The sequence below is a fragment of the Octopus bimaculoides genome, chromosome 13, assembly GCF_001194135.2.
Source record: "Octopus bimaculoides isolate UCB-OBI-ISO-001 chromosome 13, ASM119413v2, whole genome shotgun sequence".
Classification (NCBI taxonomy): Eukaryota; Metazoa; Mollusca; class Cephalopoda; order Octopoda; family Octopodidae; genus Octopus; species Octopus bimaculoides.
Genome location: NC_068993.1, coordinates 7,115,923 through 7,128,746, shown reverse-complemented (window position 1 = coordinate 7,128,746; position 12,824 = coordinate 7,115,923). Strand labels below are relative to the sequence as shown.

General features: G+C 36.9%; 1 protein-coding gene and 1 long non-coding RNA gene across 2 annotated transcripts in view; one reads left to right on the top strand and one right to left on the bottom strand.

Moving 5' to 3' along the window:
• LOC128249265 (uncharacterized) overlaps window positions 1–8,486 on the top strand; it is a 134,384-nt gene extending 125,898 nt beyond the window's left edge. The window contains exons 2-3 of the long non-coding RNA XR_008265354.1: window positions 1,758–2,002; window positions 3,763–8,486. This is a non-coding gene — a long non-coding RNA (uncharacterized LOC128249265). The remainder of the gene's footprint in view (window positions 1–1,757; window positions 2,003–3,762) is intronic.
• The window catches only part of LOC106879396 (neurogenic protein mastermind), a 147,152-nt gene that overhangs the window by 14,505 nt on the left and 119,823 nt on the right, over window positions 1–12,824 (bottom strand). The gene's annotated exons all lie outside the window — the stretch shown is intronic.

Here is a 12,824-nt window from a genome sequence, read left to right as displayed (position 1 = left end):
TATATATATATATATATATATATATATATATATATATATATATGTGTGTGTGTGTGTGTATTTTTACATGTATGTTGACACAGACACACACAATTTTGAAATTGCAGAGATATTCTCAGTTTTTTGAGGTTTCCCAACTTATTACCATTAAAAACACAAGGACTCCACCACCATCCGATATCATACTAATCGTATCTATATATTTTGCATGCGGGAGTATTTTCCCCTGGGGGTACACACCCTCATCTCTACTACTGACAACCCAATCCATTAAGCCAACACCAAAACATTTAACGTGACCAGTTACATAACACTGACCCTTTTTATAAAAGGCAAGCCCATAAATCAACCAGCTCCACATATCACTAAGCATTTTTTTTCTTCTTCTAAAAGTCAAGGCAGCTCATAAATCATGATATTAAACATGCAGCCAGCCATCCGTCAATCAATCATACCACTGGGTTTGCTTTAAATGCCAAAGGCAGCCAGTCAGCCTTAGTGGGAAATTCAGGCAAGCTTTTAGAGCGTGAGAAGAATTAGTTCAGGTGGTAGAAACGCCCAACACTCGCTTTAGCATGCAAGAAGCACCAGGAACGATATCCGGGTTCTCTACGTCATAATTTTAAGGTGGAGACATGGTTAAGAAGTTTGCTTCCGTACCACATGGTTCTAGGATCAGACCCACTATCGGATACCTTGGGAAAGTATGAATGTAAGACAGAAACTGAAAGAAACCCATCGTATATGCGTGTCTGAGTGTGTGTATTTTAGTTTCTCATAGTCCAGCGCCCTGGTTTTTAAATACATCTGACGTTATGAAATGAGCCCGAAAGATTACTTAGAGATACAGTGACATGAGATATAAAGCTACCAATTTAATGTATCTTAAAGCATGAAACTATTAGTAGCTCTTTTGTCACTGTCTACATAAAAGGATAGTTATCTCTCACTGAATGGAGTACATTTTTTGTTGATCCTACCTATAATGGAACTATATATATATATATATATATATATATGTATATATATATATATATATATATATATATATAAAAGTATAGAGGCATTCGTTGTAACGGTGCGCCGCTGTACCCAATCTCCTTCTGGCCGATGACGGCTTTTCACAACTCAAACAGACCCCCTAGGTTGGGGGGTCATCGCCCGAGTAGTTGCTGCTGATGAAGGTTTTACGAGGTTAGAGTGCAAATCTTACCACAACCTCTTTTAGTTACTTTTTACAATACGCAGACGAAGCGATGTGTCTAATCTTTGGCATGCCGGTTCCCACTGAACGCAATGTGTGTGTCCTTGTCTGGATATCGCGTGATAGTTGTAAATGAGTGTCACCATCATACAAGCAGTGTAATTTGTTTCCAATTTTGTACAAAAACCTGTCGGGCCACCGGCGAAATAACACATAGCTTGGAAACACATAGCGGTTGGCAACATGTGGGGCACCCATCTGTATAAAATCTGCATCATAAACTCATCCGACCCAAGCAAACATAGAAAAGAGGACGTTGAAATAGCTATACCATTTGCCAAAACTATCTAACTGTCAGGAACCCCAATGACCTCAGTCATACCGTCTAGCTTACCCATAATACTTAATGCATCGACTGAAACTTCATCGCAATGCATGGCGGTTAATTCATCGACAGTTTCTATCTGCCAAGTAAATACATCGTTGTACATTAAAGCTTTTCTCAATTGACTAAATGCATTAAATATTGTTTATACTTTTTTATACTTTACAGAGTAAATATCTTGTGTTTAAAGTTATTATTTGCATAGTAACTCTGTGATTAAGCATTATTTACAATGAAAAAAATGGGGGAAAAGATATCCGAAGAGAAAAGGAAACGTAAAATAAAGAAACCTCCATCCAATGATCTAGAAATTGGTAGAACTCTTGAAAAGAGCAGAAACGAGGTAACAATCATAGAACATGTTACCGGTGCCTGTCCAAGAATTCCATATTACAAGCGAAAATATAAAGAAGGTACAGTATGGATTCAATTTATCGACAATACTTATGTCCTTCCATCTTCTTCCCGGTTCAATTCTTGGGAGAGTCATGGGGGGCAGAGTCGTGAGGCACCCCCAACAATAAGAAGGTCAATCATTACAATATCCGGTTGAATCCTCAAGTGTGACCTAATTGCGACTATGGATGTCATCCAACCATCTCGTTCTTGGTTTACTTCTGGATTTCCTGCCGGGCGATTCGGCTTGAATCACCGATGAATAAAACCACAAAATAGTATGGATAAATACTTCTTTAAAAAATGCACTATTATCTGTGTATGAATTCATTTTAAAAGGTAATTTTCATCTGATTTGATTTACAGGCGTGGCTGTGCGGCAAGAAGTTTGCTTCCCAATCACTTGGTTCCGATGTCGGTTCTACGGCAAGGCACCTTGGGCAAGTGCCTTCTTCGGTAGCTTCGGGGCAACCAAAGAAGCCCATCGTATCTCTCTCTCTCTCTCTCTCTCTCTCTCTCTCATATATATATATATATACAGATGTGTGTGTGTGTCCATGATCACCGCTGGCCAACTTGTGGTGGCTTGTTTACGTCCTTGTAACTTAATGGTTCGACAAAAGGCGCCCGACAAAATAAGTACCAAGCTTTAAAATAACAAGCAAATACTAGGGTCGAATCATTCGACTAAAGATTCTTGAAGGCGGTGCTCCAGCATGGCCGTAGTCTAATGACTGAAATACATTAAAGAATAATAGATAAAAGTTGATTATTTTAAATTTTTAATTTCTGTTTTGTTATTAATGAAATGAGATGAATTCATCCTTCAACATTTTTTTTATCTATTTCATAAACATAAAAAAAAACCTCGTGAAGAATTTACTGATTTATCAACGGAATACCATTAACTGCAGCTATGCTATCCAAGCTATTTAGCTCCACAACTCTAGGTAACTACAGCATACCAGTTAATTATCCATACATTGCCGGCATTAATTGAAAAATTAACTAAAAGTAATTACGCGGCGAGAGAAAGAAAACAAAAAAATTAGTCATTTGTATTGAAACTTCTATTTTTATACGTCTAACCATCGATTTAACAGCATTAAATATTAAACATTAACAGTGTGGTTCCTCAAATACTTTCCTGACGAGGACATAATAAAGCCGAAACATGTCAGAAGTATGTGGCCGTTTGAACGTTTAGAAATGAGAGCTAAATCTCCATCAAAATCTGCTTTCCCAAAAAGGAAGGAGACCATGGATACGAATCTAGTTTCCTAAATACAACTATTTGATTAAAAAAATATGGGCTGGTCATAACTGGAATAACTAATAAGTCTACGCAATCAAGACTCATAAGCAGCAAAGTACAAGGGGGTAATGAATAGCTCGCGGCTTTAAGGGCGTTGTGAAAGACCTGGTTGCAGGCCCAATCTCCCGAGTTCTATAACAGGGCTTAGAAAAACTGAAGGACCTTGCAATAAGTGTGTGAATCTGAGAGGGGAATATGTTGAATCAAACTATAATTAACTGATCTTCTGTATTTTCGTTTACTCAAAGCCAAGAACTTTTCAGCACCCCTCGTATATGCACACATCTGTCTCCATTGTTTTTCTCTTTTCTATGTATATTCTGACAAAGGACAACTTATCCGAAACGTTGATATTTTTCTTCATTTTCTTTACATAGTATTTATTTAATTGCATTCGATTTTGTTATTTGCGTTTCATGAGATTACTAAACTTATAAATTTACCTTTGTTTTCGAGATACAGAGAGAAAGAGAGAGAGGCGGGGAGATGGACAGACCACCAAAAGGAAAAACCAATCACCAAAAGGAAAAACCAATCACCAAAGGGAAAAACGATCATAGCCAATCACCGAAAGGGAAAACGACCAGCCAAACAAGCAAGCAACCGAGCAACAATCAACTTTACAAACCATATAAACGGCTGTAACCAAGCAAGCAACTAATACACCAGCCAGCCAGCCAACCGACCAGCATGCAATATAACTTAACTTTTTCACGTAACTGACTTCGTGAAAAAAAAACCTTGTAGTTCTCAGTCCAAGGTCTCTTCTTTCTATGACATTAGCACCACCACCACGAACACCATCTGTCTGTCTGTCTCTCACACACACATACAAACACGCAATGACAGTTGCCACAATTATGACAAATGACACTACTACTACTACTACTGCTACTGCTGCTACTGCTGCCATATTATCATACAGAGTAAGCCATTGTTTTTACAACACTCCTTTAACAACAATATAATCTAGTCAAGGCCAAGTTTATGTACACACACAAACACACGTACACACGCACACAAACACACATACATGAATATACATAGATATGTACCTACATTCATGTATACCGACACACGCGCGCACCACACACACACACGCACGCACGCACACCTATGTCAAGTCCAGAAAATATTATTCCTGGGTCTGCTCATCTTCCAACTGTATAAGCCTCTTTACTTCTACTATCAACAATAATACTACCGCTGCAGCCACTACCACCACTACCACCACCGTCGCTGCTACTGCCAACACCAACATCATCCACAATTCCGACACGGAAGGGAGCATCAATACCGTACCAAACTGCTAGAAACTGCATCCGAAACCGAGATCACTCCTTCCCAAGTAACGTTGGTGCTAGTACCACTTCCATCCACCAACTTCAACACAAACTACAATGGTGGATGGGTGGAGAATATCTGGTGTAATGGGGCCTCTGAGTAGTAGTAGTAGTGGCGGTGGGGGTTTCAAATTTTGGCACAAGGCCAGCAATTTGGAGGGAGGGGTGGAGTAAGTTGATTACATTGACCCCCAGTGATCAACTGGTACTTATTTTATCGACCCCCTTCCGCCCCCCCACTCCAACCCTCACCGAAAGGATGAAAGGCAAAGTTGACGTCAGTGGAATTTGAACTCAGAATGTTAAGACGGATGAAATGTCACAAAACGATTCTGCCGTATTATCACCTTAATAATAACACCTTTAATCAAAGATTAGCTCAGTCAGACGTGCCTTGAGGCTAACCCACAACAACAACAACAGTATTAATCAATGAGGGAACCTCTACGTTGTCTTTGAAACAGCTAGAAAGAGCAGTCAAATGCCTATTACTGTCTTACATTAAAAGGGAAGATGCATAGGGTTTATTTAGTCTGAAAAAGAGAAGATGGCCATGGCTGGATTGCCTTACATTAAGTAAATGAATAATGTTAACAATTATTTATTTAAATAAGCAGAAGGAAAAGAAATTAAAGAAACATTAAAAGAAAAAAGAAAATAATTTAAATAAAATTGAAAAAATATTAAAAGAAAAAAGAAAATAATTTAAATAAAATTGAAAAAATATTAAAAGAAAAAAGAAAATAATTTAAATAAAATTGAAAAAAATATTAAAAGAAAAAGAAAATAATTTAAATAAAATTGAAAAAATATTAAAAGAAAAAAGAAAATAATTTAAATAAAATTGAAAAAAATATCAAAAGAAAAAAGAAAATAATTCTTTTAATGCAAAAAAAATAATAAAATAAAAATAAAATAGGATATAGGCTTAGGTATGGCTGTGTGGTAAGAAGCTTGCTTCCCAACCACATGGTTCCAGGTTCAGTCCCAACGCATGACACTAACAGCAAGTGTCTTCTACTACAGCCTCGGGCTGACCAAAACCTTTTGAGTGGATCTGACAGATGGAAACTGAAAGAAGCCTTTGTGTGTGTATATGTAGGTATGTGTGTGTGTCATTATGTTCCCATCACCACATGGCAACCAGTGTTGGTTTGTGTATGTCCCCATAACTTAGTGGTTCAGCAATAGAAAGTGACAGAATAAGTACCAGCCTTAAAAAAGAAAGAAAAAATAAACAGTGTGGGGAGAGGGGGGGCGATCCATTCAGCTAAAATTCTTCAAGGCGGTGCTCCAGCATGGCCACAGCCTAAATGACTGAAGCAAGACAGAAGATGACTGAAATGAAATTATCAAAATGTATGAGGAAAATAAAATTGAGACATGTAAAATATTGCCCTCCACAATTATTTTTCCCATTAAATTCCAACGTAATCATCACCAACACCATCTGAAAGGGATCTCTAGGATCCCTTTCATCTCAAAGGGATCTGAAAGTTATGAGGAAACAAACTCGTGGTGGGGGGAAGAATGTTACATCCCTGTAGTTGTGCCCAATTGATTGTAATCATGTGACTGACCAGGCTATCAGATGTTGTCGCATATTGCTGGACACAATGCATTTTTACACATCGTTTTAGCCCTCAAATGATGCCACCCCACTGGCTAGGTGAGCAGGCCAGCCCCACCACCACCACAGATCGAACAGGGGACTGGAGGAATGTGAAATGAAGGGCTTTGTTCAAGAACACAATGCACTACCCATTCAGGGAATTGAACCCACAGTCTAGCAATCCCAGCCTAACCACTAGGCTATGTGCCTAGTACTAGGCTGCCCAATGAATATGAAAGGATATTAGGATCAACATAATTTGGTTGATGCTGGATTAAGATTATAATTTGTGGAAAGTAGCATTACAAATATTTAGACAACCTTTATAATTTCTAGAACTATAAACAAATGCTAAACTACCCCACAGTAAAGCGAAGTGTTGCAGTGATTAAGATTCATGTCCTTAAAATATTCAGTATTAAAAGAAGCAGCAAAACTGCATGTTGATAAAAATATATTAAAACAGGGATTGATAAAAATATTCCACACAGTTTAGTCATTAACAATTGCTTTCTTTTTAGTAAAAGTAACACAAGTCCATCTAAATAAGCAGTTTTTCCAATTATATATGCATAAACATGCATATGTTTCCATATATATACATAAACATGCATATATATGTAACTATGTATATATGTAAAGGTACATGTGTGTATATATATATATGTAAACTTGTGAGTATAGAAAAACAGACACACATGAGCACATGTGTGTGTGTGTATAGATAAATCTAAGTAACAAGCGATGCCTTCATTCATAACCTGATCAATTATCAATAGTCAAAAAAAGGGAGGGAAAAATAAAAGGAAAAAAAATAATTCCTATCAAATCAAACCAAACAGAGAATACCAAAAGAAAATCAAGAAGCAAGTCTGATTGAAACTTGCCAAAAATAATAAAACCAATGAAACTAATAAATAAACAAATGAATGAATATATAGATAATTAAAAAATTACATATGAGATAAATATAAAAAAATAACAAAGAAAAGCCAAACAATGATTATAATTGCCTAAAAACACATCAATTATAATTATGAACTAATTGACTTAGTGTCAAATGTTGATTTTGGACACACACACACACACACACACATATATATATATATACAAACACGCACACATACACACATTTATGAAGAAACAACAATAACAACAGGTGCTCTAATTATCTCAGGAACCTATAGAAAGTATCGTTACTTATTCAAGAATTGTGAGGTAAAAACGTACAGCAGTTTGAATGTGTTTGTATTAGATATGTATGTGTGTGTGAGTGTTTGCATGCATCTATATATATATAGACATATATATATATATATATATATATATACACACACACACAGTCACATATCACACATATACACACACACACATGGCAATGAATGGCAATAAAAAATCAATTATTGATAGATAAAAGATATTTTCTCATTGTTAGCAAATATAATTTTAATGATTGATATAGAATTATATTCAAATTAAATAATATGAAACTAAAAATCTAAGTGTATAGACACACATATAAATGTGTATGTATGTGTACACACATACAGACATTTACTATAATTTATCTGCTCGCTAGAAATAGCAGCCAAAACTCCTTCGAGTCACACCCTACTAACAGATTCAAACTAAGGATATACTGGACAATGATATACAATAAATAAATAAATAAAATGATTAGGTTGTATTTGAAAAGGCTTTAGTCATTAATCAGCTCATTCAAAGGTACAAGGCAGTAAACAGCACACACATACATACACACGCAAGTGCAAGTGTAGCTGTGTGGGAAGAAGTTTGGGTTCAGTTCCAATGCATGGCACCTCGGGCAAGTGTTTTCTATTATAGCCCTGGGCCAAACAGAACCTTGTGAGTGGATTTCGTAGAATAGAACTGAAGAAAGCCCATTGTACATGTGTATAAAAGGGTCAAGACCCTATCCAGTCATGAGTTATCATGGAAATGCACCTAAAAAGTTACCCCATGAGATGCTAGTCCGGGCAAGAGGATTTATGGAAGACCAGCAGTCGCCCATGCATACCAGACTCCCCCTCTCACGCCACCGATGTTATCCAAGGGAAAGGCAAAGGGGCCAATACATCTTGGCACCAGTGACGTCGCAACTCATCTCTACAGCAGAGTGAACTTGAACAACATGAAATAAAATGTCTTGCTCAAAAACACAGCACACAGCCCAGTCTGGGAATCGAACTCACTATCTCATGATTGTGAGCCTGATGCTCTAACCACTGAGCCATGCACCTTCACATATACATAAGTATATGTGTGTGTGTGTGTGTGTGTGTGTGTGTGTATAAGTGCTTGTGAACATTTGTGTGTCTTTGTCTTGACATCACATGATAGTTGTAAATGAAAGTCCCTGTCATACGAGCAGTGTCATCCCGATTCCACTCTGCTGTGGGAAAGGATGTCTGACCATGAGTAAATATCACCTTGCTTGGGAAGAAAACAGGCGAGGGTGGGGGACAGGAAGGGCATCCAGCTGTAGAGAAACATGCCGCAACAACTAGTGAGGATGATTGTGATGATGATAGTGGGGTGATGATGGTGATGGTGATGATGACGATGGCAATGACGATGATGATGATAACAATGATGATGGTGATGATGAGTGATGACGATCATGATGATAACGACGCTGATGATGATGATGATGATGATGATACATACACATATACACACACACGTTCACAAATACATGTATAACTTCATCCCCCCCACACACACACACACACGATACAGAAGAACTATAATACAAGCTTCCAAAATACATGTCTGAAACTAATTAAACTGAAATAAATTAAATCTTCAATTATAATCTGTCTTAATTTATTTTATTTTATTTCGTATTTTTCTTTTATTCAATTTATATTTTCCCCTAAAATATAATTAACTTCTCAACATTGTGTTTTGTTACAAATGCGTGTGTGTGTGTTGCATAGATGAATATGAATGTGTTTATTTGTGTGTAGGTGTGTATTGTGTATTAAGAATGTTATTTGCTTATTACCCCAGGGTCACCCACAGCTGAATAGTCCCAAGGTCAAAGGCACTCCAGCCATGGCCACCTTATCTATTTAGGAGATATCCTGGGCTACATTGTCCCAACAGTGTAGAAAGAAAGACATTGAGAGAGACAGAGAGAGAGATTTAACTGCTATTTCTAACATCTAATGCAGCCACATACAGGCTCTTGGACTGTAAAAATGTATGTGTATAAGGAACCCCCTAATTATGGGGGCTTAAAATTTGGAAAAAGGTTTTGTAAGGGATTATAATATTATCCATGTATAAGAAACTCCCATATTTTTTAAACCTAAGTTTTGACAAAAAAGGGTTCCTTATGAGCCTGTATGTGGTAGTCGTATCTGTTAGAAATAGCAGCCAAATCTGACTCAAAACACAAGCTACTATTTCAAAGCAATAAAGGACAAATTGCATTATAATCCAATCTGGAGTACACCATACTAAGAAAAAAAAATATAAAGAAGCAATGGTCACATTTGGAATGCCTTCAATTACATGTCTGCTCCTCAAGCACTGACCTAGGGTTAAATAACAACAAACCCTTCTTCACTCAGCACAATATAAAACTTAAGACAGGGAAATTTGCATAATGCTAAGTAAGCATAATCATCGCCACAGCTGCCACCGCCACCACCATCTTCCATCATTTAACGTCCCCTTTCCCTGGGCATGGGTAGTGAGTCTGTCCTTACATTCTGAGTTCAAATTCTGCCAAGGTTGACTTTGCCTTTCATCTTTTCAGGGTCGATAGATTAAGTACCAGTTGTGTACTGGGGTCGATCTTATCGACTGGGCCCCCTCCCCCAAAATTTCAGGCCTTGTGCCTAGAGTAGAAAGGAATATCTGAGCAAGAAGACAAAAGTTTCAAGTTTCAATTCCATGTATAATGCAGCAGGGTTTGGAACGATAGTGATGATGTTTACATGTTTACACTACATGTTTATTTGTATATCAGAAAATGGGGTAAACCATTTGCATATCAGAATGTGTGCTATGGCCCTACATGGGAACAAACGACGTGGGGATTGAACCCTCGCTGTTTGGCTCACTATTTACTTATAATAGTCTATTATAATAGTCTTTGGTTAGTCACAGAACACATACACTTATAGAATCATACAATATTTAACCTTTTTGTTACCATATTCCTATTGAAATACAGGCTTTGTTTCAATATATTTTGAAGACAATGAAGAATTTAAGTAAAATAACTTTGCCATTATTCAAATGGTGTTTAGATAATTTTAAAACAGGAATCGGGTTTAGTCTCAAACAGGTTGGCAACAAAAGGATTTAAACTGTAGTGGGTTCTCAATACCTGGGAGAGAGATAGGAGCGCCGTTATTGATGCAACACGTTTTAGGTATTACCATAAATAGAGCCATCGCTCTCTTCAGGTCTAGATACAGAGAGAGAAAGAGAGGGGAGAGAGAGAGAAAGAGATAGATAGACAAACAGAGAAGAGAGGAAAGAATTGATTTTATTTAGTATGTGAGTGATCTTAGTTTATCCTTTGTTTCAACAACGACCAAGGACATCACATGGGAGAAGAAGAAGAAGATGGGGGCATGGGATGTCAGGGTGTGAGCGATCAGTTCGATGCATGCTCGGAATGCTTTGCTGCAAGGTGTGCCCTGGTGGTCTGCTGGGACTCAAGGAAAGGGGTCGGCTCTCTGGACTTGCGCTGTCTGCATTTTATTTGTACCCCCTTAATAATTAAACAATACAAAGGTATAAAGATTGATAGACAGACAAACAGACAGATAGACAAAGATAGATAGAGAGAGAGAGAGATACAGATAAATAGATAGATAGATAGATAGATAGATAGATAGATAGATAGAGAGAGAGAGAGAGAGAGAGAGAGAGAGAGAGAGATAGATAGATAGATAGACAAGCAGACAGACAGATAGATGATTAGATAGATAGACAAACAGACAGATAGATAGATAGATAGATAGGAAGGTCAATAAATAGACGGATGGACTTATTAGGCAAAACAGGTAGAAAGAAAGAGATAAATAGAGAAATAAAAAGGTAAGATAAATGTAAACATGAGAAATCCAGGAAACCATAATATATGTGAGCACATGGATAGAAATGTGTGTGCGTGTGAGAGAGAGAGAGAGAGAGAGAGAGAGAGAGTAGTGTGTGTGTGTGTGTGCGTGTGTGTTTATGTCATGCATAAATGTATGTATGTATGTATATATATATATAAAATTATGACTGTGTGTGTGTTTAAGTGAATACACATGTGGATGTAAGTGTATACATAACTGGAATTTTAATGTGAACAAGAGCATATTTTGATTAAGTGTATAAATATTTATAGAAAAAAAAATGTGGGTGTATATGTATGTGTATATGGTGAACAAGTGTGTTTTGGTTGAAGTGTATCTAAATGTGTCAATGCATTTAATTATATAAATATATATATATATATATATATATATATATGAGCGTATCTGTGTGAGGGTATGTAAGGGCTGATATGTGAAGTGTATTTATACCAAGTAAGTGTGTGTATGTGTAATGCATTTAAACTATATATATAGTTCACCAGGATAGATCGCTAGCCACTACACATTCTTTATTTTCTCTCCTTCTTTCTTTCTGTGTTCCTTTCTGTGGAAGAGCATAGGCTCGAAACGTTAAAGACTTTTTCACTTCCTGAGCGTTAAACTAATACATCTGTTTGTTTTCTACACCACTTGTCTTCGTCTTTTATTTTTTTAGGAATTCTCCCTATATATATATATATATATATACATTTATATATTCTTTTACTTGTTTCAGTAATTTTGACTGTGGCCATGCTGGAGCACCGCCTTTTAGTTGAGCAAATTGATTTGTTCAAATAAAAGCAGTGCTCCAGCATGGCTGCAGTCAAATGACTGAAACAAGTAAGAGAATAGAAGAATATATATGTTGAGATGATGATGATATATATATATATATATATATACAACCGCCTGATATGCGTATTAATCTCAAGAGAGTGTATATGTATGTGATGTGAAAGCATGAATATATATTATGCATATATGTTTATCTAGCAATGTGTGTGTGTGTGTTTTTGAAATGATGTGTGTAGGTAAGCATACACATTTGTCAGAGTATGCAACTTGATGTACACGTATGAGAATGCGTGCATTCAAACATTCATGCGTTTGAGTGCCTGTGTATATATATGGATGTGTATGGATGTGTGAGGCGATGTACTTGTGTTAATGCTTACAGCAGAATGTGTATGTGTACGTGTGTGTGTGTGTGTGTGTGTATAAATGTATATTGCTTTATTGTGTGTATGTGTGTGAGAGTGTAGACAATATTGAAATATATCGAGAGAGAGAGAGAGAGAGAGAGGCTGAAGTAGAAGTGTGTATGTAGCTGGTAAGCTGAGTGGCTGTAAGTGTGTATGCATGTGTGTGTGTGCGTGTGTGTCAGTCAGTGTGTGTGTGTGTGTGCGTGTGTGTCAGTCAGTGTGTGTGTGTGTGTGTGTGTGTGTGTAATACACATATGAT